The following is a 12,784-nucleotide window of genomic DNA, read 5'->3' on the forward strand; positions in this document are numbered from 1 at the left end:
CATTCACTACAGGTACTATGTTATAAAACATCAGGGCAGAGGGTGTTATACAGTGCTCGGAGCTGTGCGTTGCGATGATGCTGATCTGTAAAAAGTGTGTTCAGCACAACATAGTCATACTATCGATGTAGATTTTGATTCATCCAGGAAGTATGCTAAAAGCGCGTGATTTATATCTGTTCAGTATAAAAGACACGCTAACGTGGCTAAGGTAAAGGTAATTCTTATTCAGCCAAGGTTCAACACAGAGGGTGACTTGCGCTGAACATGAGAGAATTATGTTCTTTGCGGAACTATAATTTAGATTATCTATATATAGTCGCTATCTTGTGACAGTTTGCAAGAAAAGGAGCCGGCGTCTGTAGAGACTGGCGCTGTTTGATAATGCAGGGTTCGACGCTAATGGTGGCCCGGTGGCCCGGGGTCACCAAAAACGCACGTCGGGCCACCAAAATTTCGGAAATGAAGAATTTGGTGGCCTGATCGGGCCACCAAAAAAAGTCGGATGTTTGCCTTTGGGCCACCAAAAATAAAAGTTAGTGTGGAGCCCTGGATACATGTCATTTTTTTCCTGTCCATCTGCTCTATAACATAATTTGTATACTCAGATGAAGAAATATCGAGGATTTAAGAAGAGCATGTAGAGTGGTCCTACAAATCAGTGTTTCGACGGAACCACCTGCAGAGAGTTCTTTCTTTCACGAACGCAGTCAAGCCAGGGGCGGATTGTGGAGCCGGGAAATGTGCAAACGCCGGGAAATGTGCAAACGCCGGGAATTGTGCAAACGTCTCGCCGGGAAATTTGCAAACGCCGGGAAATGTGCAAACGTCTCGCCGGGATATGTGCAAATTTCATCAACGGGAAATGTGCAAACGTGACGCCGGGAAATGTGCAAAAGTTCAATTTTGCCGGGAAATGTGCAAATCATTTACTTTAGCGATATTGTGTATAAAGATAGTAGATAAACTCCATATCAGAACTGCCCATGAACTTCCGCCATTTAGATTTTCTTAATGAAATCCTTGACAGATTTTAAACAAAATTGGCAGGTAGCACGATTATGGCAATGGGATCTCAATTTGTTTATAGTAGCCACCCCCTCCCCCGAAAAAGGGGAGGGGGCCTCAAAGTCCCAGAACTACGGTATTATCAAAATTCTTCTTGTATTATATAACCAAATAAGAATGAGCTAGGTTGGTTCTTTAAAGATATTGATGACAGGAGTTCACGTTTAATGGCAGATCCAGGGATGCAGGGCACGGGGCCATAAGTGGGGAGGAGTCTTCAAATTGAAGACTCAGAGTCCCTAAACTAGTGCTATGAAGACATTAATGACTGAAATTGCATGTTTGATTATGACGGATCCAGGGGTGTCCGGATCGCGGGAGGGGGGGGGGGGGATGAGGGGAGGAGAGGGATGTTCTACATTGTCAGTATCTTCTTGAAAAGTCTATAGGACAGATTTTCACTAAACTTGTCAGATAGCCTCATTACGGTGATATGATCTTTATGAATTGAAATTAGCCCCCAATCCTCCCCACCCCCGGCCGAGAAAGGGGGGGGGGGGGAGAGTTGAAGCCTCAGAGTCCCTAAACTCTGGATTGTTTTAAATCTTTTTCTGTCGAACAAAAAAAAAAAAGATAAAGCTAAGTTAGTGCCTTGAGGACATTAATGACTGAAATTTCATCTTTGATTATGGCGGATCCAGGGGTGCCCTGATTGGGGATGGGGGAGGGGAAGTGATGGAGAGGAGGGGGATTGTCCACATTTACTGCATCTTCTTGATAAATCTCAAGAAGGATTTTCACCAAACTTGGCAGATACCATCTTTACGGTGATATGATCTTATATGGTAAATTGAGCATATTGCGTACATGTAACTTGCTTTTGATAAGATTGGCTGGTAAAAAAAAAAAAAAACTTAAATAATTCAAGGGAATAATCTCAATAATCTAAGGAATATATTGAAATAATGAGATTGTCACTTTAATATAGAGATCTCAATTAGGATTTAAAAAAGTTATGCTACCTCCTAGTTGACCCAAACTGGTTGACGTAATCTGATAGATTTTTGTCATCCCATTGTTTTCCACAGGACTGCATCGTATCCCCAGTGGTACATCTATACCCTGTACATTTACATTGCCGTTCTCTTTGCTTGCGGGATCACGTCTTTCACCTCAAGGAGGTACAAATATGCAAATGTCACTGTCGTTTCCATGACTACCATGGCTGTGATCACCGTGGCCATGCAGAGTCTGCAAAAAACGACTAAAGCATGGATGGTGGTAAATAGCAACTTCGTCTCCCTCTTCTTGTGCTTGTTCTTCTTCTTTTTTTTTTTTTTCTTCTACTTCTTGCTCCTCCGGACCTCTTCCTCTTCCAGCGACCTCTTGTTGTTGTTGTTGTTGTTCTTCTTCTTCTTCTTCTTCTTCTTCTTCTTCTTCTTCTTCTTCTTCTTCTTCTTCTTCTTCTTCTTCATCATCATCATCATCATCATCATCATCATCATCATCATCATCATCCTTTTCTTCTTCTGTATCAAAATACATTCCTGCGAGGGAATCCCATTTCCTTTGGTCAATGTTGGTCATAATTTTTTCCACTAATAAAAACAATATTAATTTCTTGTCAGTTTCTTTCTCTTTGCGTTTGTGAAATACATCCCTGTAACATGTTGATAGTGACTATAATTATGTGACATGCTATACTTCTACTAATCTGATCGACTTGAAAGAGAAAGTTAAGGTTTACATTTACAGGGCCGCACTCGAGGTACACAACGAAGGCAGATAAGACACTCAGGAAAAACAAAAAAGCTACTAGTATGTTGGTTAAAGAGAGGACTCGGCAGGTTTGCTGACTACATTATGGATAGTGTCCTCTGTATAATCTTGGGCACTTGGGTCATAAGGAGGGGATTGAAGGATACGTATGCTCCGACAGAAGCTTTAAAGGGGAAATCCAGTCCAAGTTAGTCTGGTAAAAAAAGGAGTAACATCCTATTCGAGTTCAAGGTTAAAAATTTGACTGAAATCAGTAAAATAGGAAGTCATGACATCTTGAAGTTTTCTGCAAATGTGTCCAGTTCTTGTACAGTGGATATGAATATGGAAATGAGTGAGCTTAAGATGTAATAACCTGACAATGTCCATTGATCATGTAAAAAAAAAAAAAAACAATGACAATATTCAGTGTATACTGTCATTGAAGTCTGCAACATGATGTTATTCCTGGGTGAATAGCTTCAGAATAGCGATGAGTTAGATATACCAGGATTTGAGCCTCGGGCATAATTGCATTTGAACGAAAAACTGGAAATTTCAAAATTTTATATACGAACTACATATCATGGCAAGCTGTGAGGGTATGACATGCTCACTTTGCAGACAGAACAGACTGTTTCCTGAAAAATTAGGAAATTCAAAATGTCATAACTTCCTCATTTTTCACTCGATTTCGATTAAAATCTTACCATTGAACTCGTAATGTTTTACTCTTTCTTATGAGAACATTCTATATTTGGGCTGGGTCTGACCTTTAACAGTCGTGAAGCGATTTCCATTACAGGCTCTGGAGCATCTGGAAAGTGTTCCTTTCAGAAAACTAATGAAGCTTTACAAATAGTTTTATTGTGTATGCCGGTATAAACATTAGGACGATGTGATAACCTTCATCACCATCAAACAAACCCATGAAGTTTTGTCAGGTGATACTTCTGCGTTAATCATTCTAAGCTTTAAAGTGATACCTCACTGGTTATTAATTTTACGTAGATGTTTTTCTTTTCTTTTCCCCTGACCTACTGGAAAAATCAATACGTGTGAATAATATTATGTGTGGCATCTGTGATACGTAGTCAAATTTGAAAGTTGCGAGTTGTCATAAGTTGTGCCCCAAGTGTCTATGCTGCCAGGGGCTTGCGATCGTCGGTTTGTATGAAAATAAGCAATATTTATTTTCCATTAACAATGCCAAAACATCATTATGTAATAACTGTATAGTTCATGATATATTATGCATAAGAATATCAGATGGCGTTGATAAATATAACACTACAAAATGAACACCCACCTCCGTCATGTCATTATGAACTTTTTCAAAAGAATATATTGGAAAATACAACAATTCTGTCCGTTGAAACTAAGTCTTCTTTGTTATTATTCTGAGTATATGATATGAACAATTCTTTTACCGATATCTGACTTAAAAAAAAAAAAACTGTAATAAATTGTGTTTAATAATATTCTCAAGAAAAGGGAAAGAGATTGACATCAATGTTGTTATTGGCGTTATACGCTTGTGTTCTCTTGTATTGCTGGTTAGCACTCTTTAAATGACAACTCCACCTTCAAAGACATGTGGCAATATTAGTAGAACACATCAGTGAGGGTTTGAGGAAAATAATTGGACAACCTGTTAAAAAGTTATGGATTTTTGAAGTTTCTGCTCAGTCACTGCTGGTTGAGAAGACCACTACAGCCTGTGATGTCATATGTGTACAAATATATAAAGAAAACATAAAAAAATCAACATATTTTCACTTTTCTTGCAAAGAAAAAAGAGCGCTTGACTTGCCTCTTTCAGAAGGCATGGAGAATAATATTGCCCTTAAAGGTCCAGTTTACCTTTGGGAGCAGTGATTTTAAAAATGTTCAAGATATCACATTTGATGCATATGTGTAGGTCTGTTGTATCACAAAACGACCTACCATATAACATTTTTGCAATGAAGCCTAAAATATAAGGAGATATCAGTATTTTTCTCAATAAACCGTAACTGTAGACGGTTTAATCTGGAAGTATTCTTATTATAACTATTATTCACATTGTGTGTATTTAAAAATACTTAACATCGATTACACGGATTCAGCTTTTTACAGTGGTTGTTTCTATCCCTAACTCGCATCCTAGAACTAGTTTAAAGCACTAATGCTGGGTTTTTGTTTCATCTGCAAATGGTAAACTATGCCTTTAACATACGTCGGCGAAAAGTCCAGAAAATGTGCACTTTTTTTCAAACAATACAAAACTTGTGAAATCCTCTTTATATTTTCCCTATATTGTACGCATTTGACGTCATACACTGCAGCAGTCTTCTCATTCAGCAGTGGCTGCGCAGACACTGTAAAAATTCATAACTTTTGAATAGATAGTCCGATTTCCCCAAACTTACACTGATGTGTTCACTCATTCAACATTATGAAGGTGGACTTGTCCTTTAATACCACTGCATGCTGGCGTCATATTTTCTAAAAAGATCGTTGTGACAGCTGCTTCATAGATATTCTAAGGATGCTTAGTGATTTTTTTTTTTCTCCTGGGTCTCTGGTAGGTTAAGGTAGCTTCCCACGACGTTGGGGTCATCGGTGTGTTCCTCATCATGGCAAGTCACGCGAGAGAGGATCACGGCAAGGGCAACCAATTCTTCGATCTCATCCAAAACTTTTCCAACCGCCTGGCCGACATTCCAGCACCGCTTCGGGCGCCTCTGATAGGCACTCTGGTAAGTGCTTCTTTCAGACATCTTACCAGTCTTTAGGCCACGTACATTAATTTGATTTTTCAATGACGCTGTAAATATGAAAAAGTATGCAGGACTGAGAATTCCCCTGTTAAAAGAAAAAGCAACTAAAAAAAAAATATTGGTCTGATGAGATGTGCAAATTGAATCGTAATGTGGAGGAGAGACTCAATCTTAAAGTGATAAAAAAACCCAAACCAAACCAAAACACCAAACTGCCAGCGATGCGGTCAACATTCCATAATACATGTAGGTGTTCCAAATAATTTAAAATGTTCGAAGTCATGTTTTCTTTGGAAAGTAGAAAGATACTACAGAAATGCAACGTCCCCCTCTTTCATGCTTTCATTTTCACATTCTCACATTCATAAATTTGAATTATACTCCTAAATACTTCTCCTCTTTAACTTTGTATTCCTTTGGTTTTTGTTTTCTCATTTGTTAAATGATTTCTAGGTCCAAATTACCGACATGTCATTGATGGACAAATTGTTATGAATCCTGTTCAAAATAATACAGCTCAGTGACATTAGCAATACTTGTGTGAATTGTGTTCTCTTGTTGTGACGTTGGTTTAAACTATTGCGGATCTTCCCCGCTGCATCTCACATAGGGTACCTTCAACGTTGCTCTCCTGGGTGTGCTTCAAAATATTGGTAATCACGTAGTGAATTCGGACAGAGGCGTCCACCTCCACTATCTTTCCAAGTACGGCAAGATCCTCGTCTCAATCTTTTGTATCATCAGCGCCGTGCAGCTCTACACCGTGCGTGAGGACCAACAAGCCCTCCTCAACAGCTATCCTAATTGTCATGTTGCTATGGCGATCTTGGGCGTTGCCCTACTCCTGGGAGGATTCGCCCTCTGCTCCGAGTGGCAGACGAAGCGCATCAGCGGTCTGGTGGCAGTGGCGCTCGTTTGTTACCTCCTCACCATTGACGGCAACCTGCAGTACTGGCACTCCAAGCAATACGTTGAGTATTGGCTACAGATGAACATGATCTTGGACAGTGCCACCGTTGTCTGTGCACTTGCATTTATGTCGATATAACAATGTTGTAAAAGCAAGGTTAGTGTACCCTAACCACTGGCGTTTTTTGGTTTTGTTTTGTTTTTTGCTTGTCAGCTGATTAAAACCAGAAGTGGCACTAGATTTTTTTTTTTCGCGCCCCACCCCCTGAATAATATCCGCCACTGCATCAACCGCTCTCTCCTCCTTTCTCCTTTGTTTAATCTGTTCCTCTAATATTTAACATGGATATCTTTTTTTTTCTTAGTTTTGTTTGCTTGAGTTTTTTTTTTTTTTTAATGCTGACTTGCCTATGTTTTCGAATAATGGAAGAGGTATCGCAAAATGGGGTTAGTACCATTTCGGATCAGTAAAGCGGAAGAAGACGAAGAAGAAGAAGAAGAAGAAGAAGAATGACATAACTCTGAATATCCCTGAAGATATACATGCAAATCTAATATCTCACATTTTCTTTTTTTTCTGTTTGTGTTTTCCGGTTTGGTCACAATAATATCCAAAACGTGACGAGAATGCGGTTAACTCATTTTGCGATCGAACTCATCATACATTTTTCTCTTCTCCAGAAAAAATAGATTTTCGTGACTTTGAGGATTGTAAGTAAGACTGTAATCTATATCTGCCAGAGCACCATTTTCTGTATGAAATGAAAACACTTAGGGCCCATTGTTTTAGACTGTGTGCATCAACATAATTATAGACCAGTGAATGCTTGAGACCATTAATTTTCCAGATCAATCTCTTTATTATAATAGTGTATGAAGTGATTAATGAAGATTGTAGATCATTTTTTTTTTCCTGAGGACCTGGTTAAGGACTGCAACACTCATGAGTGTTTTATTACTCATGAAACTTGTATTATTCTTATTTCAAGCTCATGGGATAACACCCCATATTATTATGCATGGTAAAGATAGAGTAAAAAGAAATTTTAAGGGATTTTAGCGCTCTCCGACTTCCCAAACGAGGTATATTTTTGCACTTCAGCATTGAACGTCAAATATCTGGTTCACTCTTTGGGTGGCTTTTATGGAAAATTGTCCATGAGAAAGTGAGGAGAGTAGATATTCCATTGGAACACGAATGACTGCATTTAAGTATAAAGTTGGCCTGACAAAATAGCGGCATGAATTGATAACAGATACCAAGATGTTTCTGTGTACACTCTTACATAAAATGATGATGAGAAAGGCAAGAAAAAAAAGAACAAGAATGAAATACAAAATAACTGCGTGGATATGGTCGATTTACTTGAGAATCCAATATATCAGTCTAAAAAAAAAAAGAGAGAGTTTGATGATTTCGAGGGAGGGGTGGCACTGCCCACCCCCCCCCCCCACCCCCACCCCCCCCCCCCACAAACACGCACACACAGCGCCAACGTAACGTTATACGTCCTACTAGACATGTCCTAACAAATCAGTTAAATTTACCCAAGCCAAAAACAGACAATAAGAAATGTTCCTTCTCATACTCCGCTTGTAAAATGTTCAATTCATTACAAATTTCCATTCAATCATCCCCTTCATTACCAATTTTCAACAAACGCTTCCGGCTTCACCAGTCTATCTTTTGATTTCGTTATTATTTCGTATGGCCACCACTTTTATTATGTCGTATTATGTTTCCACATATGCTTTCGTTGTGTTTTCTATTTGTATGTTACTCGATATTTTTTGTAATCCTTATTTGATTTTGTAACCTTTGTATTTGATGCAGGGCTCCTTGCAAAGCAGGCCAGTGGGGCTCTGAACGGGACAACCCTGCTTTTAAAGAAAACATGAAAAAATAAATAAATAAAATAAATTTGAGGTGTAATGATACCTACGTGCTTTTATAATAATGCGAGAATCATTGACTACTCTTCTGAAGCTTGTATGACGTATTCATGTGGTAAAGGAGTGCTTCGTTTAACAGTTGAGAATTGTACAGTAATAGGGAACCATGCTGACGCATCAAAATCACGTTGAAATATTTCATTATGCCATATTATTGCTGTTGATTGAACTAAATTTAATGTATTATGCTGAGCATAAAGTCCATTTGCCTTTAGTTTATTGCTATTGAAGATAAAGTATGGAATAATATTGTACTTACTATACTTGGCTTTATGTGAGCAAAATTCATCTTGTTCAGTGAATATGTATTTAAATCAGTTTCGTTGTGTCATGAAGAATGAACACCGGTAAGGGGTTACATTGGCAGATTCCGTGTGATTTGGTTAATTCAGAAAATTATCGAAAATTTTATTCTTGTCACCAGGTAAATCACTTCATCATTTTTTCAAAACTTGCGTATATTAATACGTACGGCGTATTGTATATAGAATGTTATCTTTTCATGTTTATTTTGAATTTGTTTTTAATGCTTATGTGAAAACATGTGTGTATTAAAAAATAGGTAAGAGTTACTGTATGGCGATTATATTGAACATTGATTTGTTTTAATGTGTGCGCTATAAAAGCTAAACTTTTATCATTATCATCAAGTTAGGAATATAATTACAACTCTTCAATGAGGACAACCGTATTCCGTTCTGACATAATGACGTAGTGATTGTTGTTGTTGTAATATTTTGCCTACCCTAGGTAAAGAATACAGAGTGATATTTGCTATATACGCGCTACTGAGTTTGTGTGTTAATTACATGCTTTGCCATAGTTTTGTTTTCGTTTTTGTTTTCTTTCACTGCCCGATTAAAGGTCCATGTCCCTAAAAAAAACTGACGTCTGGCGACATCTTCATTGGCATAAAACCCGTAGACCTAGCCATCAGAATGATATGTCTTAAAAACGCTTCCTACTTCCGACATTACAAACCGTGGTAAAATTATTGTTGTTTATTCATCCATGGAAAGATGTTTTGATGTGAGCAATTACATGCATTTTTTTTTCTCTCTCTCTGTGTATGCAACACTGTAGTTCTAAATTGCACAAGAAACAAATATTTACAATAGTATACAAAGATAATTAGTAGCAACATGTAGGCCTTCATAATTGCACTTGTGGGGAACCTAAGTAAGCACTGTATTATTGCAGTCTTTTGAAAACCAGAAGGCAATAGCAGCACCTTCTCTGAGAAGTTTATGTAGAGAGTTAAAAGAGGGCGCACTCTGTACATAACGTTTTGATTGTACTTCATCAGAAAATGAAGTAAGGGCGTTAATTCGCAATCGAAAACAATTTTAATAAAGTATGCAGCACTCACATGAAAAAAAAAAAAAATCTGCATAGCTTTGTTCCACTTCTCTTCCAAAGGAAGTTAACAAATAGAAAAGAAAAATGATCGTCGTTCAAATCATCAAAAATACATGTATATTCAGCTGACTCTGATAGTTTTGTACATTTAAAGGCATAATTCACAATTAGCAGGTGAAACAGTAACCGAGAATTTAGTGCCTCAAAATAGTTATACAATTTGAGCTAGGGATAGAAACATTCACTGTAAAATGTTAATCAGTATGATTAGATGTTAATTATACAAAAAGTAAGCAATGGTTATAATCACATTGAAGAGTTTGTGCGAAATAAAATGAGTCCACTGAAAACCTGAATATAAGAACGACCCAAGTCCAATTTTTGGCCAAATTTAGTTTGACATGCGAAATTGTAGCTTATGCATAGACTCATCTTGTGTATAAATGATAAATCCTGATTACCCCCTGAAGTGCCTGAAATGAATGAGTTAAATCTTATATTAATGTAAAAATGAAGGACTTGGGTCATTCTTACATTCATATTATAGCGTCCTCTCTCATCCTTCTCTCATCTCTATAGCAGAATATCATTTATATGAATCAAAGAACGACCCAAGTCCACCATACAAAATGGCCTCTCCACAATCAATGTAAATGTTAAGTGTCATAATAATATGTTCTAATTTGTATATACAATGTTGCCTTCCCATCACAGTTGAATATAATATTATTTGACAAAGTTAATAAAAAAGATATGAAGTTTTTTTTTGTTTTTTTTTTTATAGTTTACTCGAAATGGTCTTCCATGGACTTGGGTCGTTCTTACATTCATATACTCCATTCTTTAATGAAAATCATTCGACATAGATTATACCGTGATTCGAGGAATGTATTGTGGGACCAATCTGAAGATATAATTAGTGTAGAACAAAACGCAATACATCTTGGATTGTTTCAGTCTAAAATCAGTGCTTTCCAGCAAAAGCCGATAACTCCACATGACTTGAAGAGTTTGTTTGCAAAAACCGATAAGTCCATATTTGCCAAATGGAGATTATTTTCTATTAAGGGTCAAGAAAAATAAAGAGAATAATAAGAACATCTTTGCTTCTTTTAACCATAACTTCAAAAATGTACCTTTATATGTAGTGACAAATATATCATTGTGTTATTTAGTACTTTATGACAGACACCGTACTTTAAAATCTTCAAAAATGGACTTATCGGGTTTTTTGCGAACAAACACTTCACTTCTTGTTTTGTTGCACAGCCGGTACGTCCACATTAACCAATCAGCTTGTCGTATCATGTGTCAAATGATTCCATTGATTACGGTGTGTGCTGCATGCTGTACAATAACTAAGTAGGACTATATATATAACATGCCAAATTTAAAGGTCATTGTTAAAAAAAAAAAAAACGTGGAAGTAACTCGATTACCAAATACTATCTCGTGATCTGTGGCCATAATAATATCGTCACCATGGCAACGCACTTTCCAATACATTCTAAAAAAATGTCTTTCAAATCTCCATCCCTACACCATTGTGTGTATGCTACACTTCATGAGCATTGCTGAAAACTTGAGAAGACCTACTAAGCTTGCAACGCACCGATTTTACCTTTTGCAACAAAAGATGTGGACTTATCGGGGTTTGCCGCAAAACACATAGAAAACTACAACATTTCACATGTTCGTCTTTGTGTAGATTTTTAGAAAATTACACCTCTTAACACGTATCTAGGTAACCAGCAATTTTAGCTTAATTTGGCAATCCCTTCATTGATGTTGCCCCAGAGTTTAAAGTCCTGTTTTGTTGTTGTTGGTTTTTGGTGGGGGGGGGGGGGGGTGTTGTGTGTGTGTGTGGGGGGGGGGGGTTGTGTGAGTGTGGGTTTTCCTTCCGTTCATTGCACAGAGCGCAGGTCGGTGACATTAAGCGCCTGAATAGACCGTATATTTCAGAGCCTCTTTTTTCAGTAAACAGTTTTCCTTGCAGTGTTCCCCTTTACCCTACATGGTGCATTGTAGCTTGATGGGGTCCATTCTGCTGAAAACAAGCATGAAATGTAAAAAGTTTTATATCGTTGTAGTCGGAATTAATATCTCTACAAGATATGAAAGCGTAAAAAAAAGTTTTTGGAAGCACTTGACTGCTCTATAGGCCTCATGCTCCTAATTCAACTCGCGCATTGCCTGCAGGAAAGGCAGTACAAAAATGAGGTAATGTTATTTAAAAAAAAAAAAATCATTAAAAATCAGTCAAGTGAAAAATTGTTTGACATTGCTTGAGGACAGGAGCTTCCGCAGGTTATGAAGAAGTTGAATGAATCAGGATTTTTGTATTTTTAATGAATTTTTAGTGATATGAGATAATTTGCTATTTTTATCATTTTCGGGAGTGACTGGCTGACAAGTCTCGTATGGAGGCTCTTATCTTTTTTTACAGCTGGAAAACATCTCAAAATATGTTGTTTGCTTGAAAGCAGACAAAAAAAAATCCCTTCATCTGCTTCAATTAAAAAAAGAAATACGATTTGATTGATTTTTTTTTATGATTTATGGAATATGCTGCATTTAACACAGGTTTCTATGGGAGCCCGGAAAAGAAGCGTGAGGCCATTACACCCTTTTCAGAGCAATTTGCGCTCTCCGTGATTGGTTGCCGGTATTCTGTAATTTACCCTGTGATTGCATACATGTAGACTCGAACTCGACAGAGTTGCACTTGTAGTGGCCGCCATTGTTCATAGCAACTTTGAACAAATTAATGATCAGCTAGCACACGCGTCTAAGTACCGTTGGAGGTCTATAGGTCTCTCTAGGGCTTTTTACACTTGTGTTTCTTAACCCCGGACTTTCTCTGACCCAGGACTATCGTTACTCCCGTACCATTTTTTTCAGCTTTTTACACTCGCCAATTAGTCCCGTACTATCTCTTGTCCGGGGCTAAGGAGAAAACTGACCTTTTTACACTCGTATTTCTTAACCCCGGACTTTCCAAACCACATGAATATTCATAATTACGCGGTGTACTG

Source organism: Diadema setosum, chromosome 3, assembly GCF_964275005.1.
Source record: "Diadema setosum chromosome 3, eeDiaSeto1, whole genome shotgun sequence".
NCBI lineage: Eukaryota > Metazoa > Echinodermata > Echinoidea > Diadematoida > Diadematidae > Diadema > Diadema setosum.